Source organism: Desmodus rotundus, chromosome 2 (genome assembly GCF_022682495.2).
Source record: "Desmodus rotundus isolate HL8 chromosome 2, HLdesRot8A.1, whole genome shotgun sequence".
NCBI lineage: Eukaryota > Metazoa > Chordata > Mammalia > Chiroptera > Phyllostomidae > Desmodus > Desmodus rotundus.
The window spans coordinates 71,906,541-71,908,292 of record NC_071388.1 but is presented as its reverse complement, the minus strand read 5'-3'; the positions used below and the strand labels follow the sequence as shown (position 1 = coordinate 71,908,292).

At 44.7% G+C, this 1,752-nt stretch overlaps 1 pseudogene; it reads left to right on the top strand.

Annotated features, from left to right (window-relative positions):
• The first annotated feature begins 566 nt into the window (after positions 1-566).
• LOC112302573 (homocysteine-responsive endoplasmic reticulum-resident ubiquitin-like domain member 2 protein pseudogene) lies at positions 567-1,521 on the top strand (annotated as a pseudogene).
• Positions 1,522-1,752: the final 231 nt, after the last annotated feature.

Genomic DNA, 1,752 nt, shown 5'->3' with positions numbered 1-1,752 from the left:
AGAAGAAGGTACAAAGGGGATAAACAGTAATGGAAAAATTACAATAAAAGTTAGAAGAAAAGAGGTTTATACAATTTCAACTCCTCTACTTCTGGAAATACCCTCTTAAAAAAACCTTAAATATGAAAGAAAAAAAACTACTTGTAAGAATATATCCATTTAATCCCTATTCATTATAGAAAAATAGATGTAATTTAAATATACAATAAGAAGGAACTACATAATTATATTAAGGTCAGTAAAGTAGGGAATATTAAAATATATTAAAATAATAATTATGAAAGCTTCACAATAACACGAAGATGGTAAGTAAAATCTGAGAATATTTGAAGTTAAGCTTATTATTCTGTTCCTTGCCATTAGAATTAATTCATCACAACCTACAAAGTTGTCGAATTCTCCATGCTTTTCTTCCTGTGCCATGGTGCTAGCCATTTGGACTCCCAAAATCAAGACTTCAAAGGGCATTTATGTTAGTTAACCCTAAGTGACAAATTCATTGCTTATTTCATTTTCTTAATATTAGCTGATTTTTCAAAAGATCAGACCAGGCCGCCACCTGGGCAATGCCGGCCCTGCCCTACTCCTCTCCTGCCCCGCCTAAGGGATTGGGCAGTCAGCAGGCACCGTTTCATCCACTTTCCAGCTGCCACCGCACCACCTCTGGAGACCTGGGGCTGGCCTGGCCACTGCTGAGCCACAGGAGGGAGCGGCCACCACGGAAGACACGGGGCCTGACTCTGCAGCCGGAGGGCCTAACCAGACGCGCAGGGCAGCGGTGGTGGCCCGTGGCCTCTCTCAGTGGAATGAAGCCTGGAAGAGCCCGGATCTGGTGGGAAAGCCTGAGTCCCGGTGTGCATCGCATTCAGCCCGCTGTGGTGGCAGCAGATGTATGCGCATCAGTATTACATGCAATATCAAGGTGCAGTTTCAGCTCAGGCCACATCAGACACCACCCTAGCCCCACCTATGCCTTCGCAGCCTCTGAATTTGGCACGTGTTTCTGGAGAAGAGCCCCACCAGCTTCAAACCTAGTGGCCCAAGAAAATCGACCCATAAGTGAGAAGCTTCAGAAAAATGCACAGGGAGGTCCAGTACTAAGCAAAGAAGACTGTAGAGACTGACTACATTGGATGTATACGTTCTCAGGAGCTGCAATCCTCCTTAGCATTGCACACTTCCATTCCTCTTTCAGTCGCTTTATCGTGGCAATGGGAGCCATGTTAGTGGTTTGTCTGCACCAAGCTGGGTGGTTTTCTTCCAGGCAAGAAGGAGGCCAGCATCAGGCTCCCCAGAATAATACTGAAGTTAATGATGGGCAAGATGCAAACAACCTAGAACCTGAAGAAATGGAGTGTCCTATGCATGATGGGCTTGAAGACTGGAGTGAAGAAGATGCAGGTGAAGATGCCTGTGTGCTCCACAGACCTGGGTTAAGGTCGTCCACGTGGTCTTTCAGTCACCACCTTCTTTACTTCACTGATACCAGAGGAGCCTCCCCTGGCTGCCAATGAGACCTGAAAGACTATGCCAGCAGCAAAGGAGGGTCTGGCTCTGGCAACATGTTTTAAATAACAGTGCAATTTTAAAACAATTTATTACTCCCTTTTCATTACCACGTACAGAGGGTTTCTTTTTCTTTTTTCTTTAAGCTTTTCATGAATGTGAGTAGCTTGAGCTCAATGGACTACTAAATGTGTGGCTTAAAAAAAAGATCCTAACAGGGGTGTCAAACTCATTTTCACCAGGGGC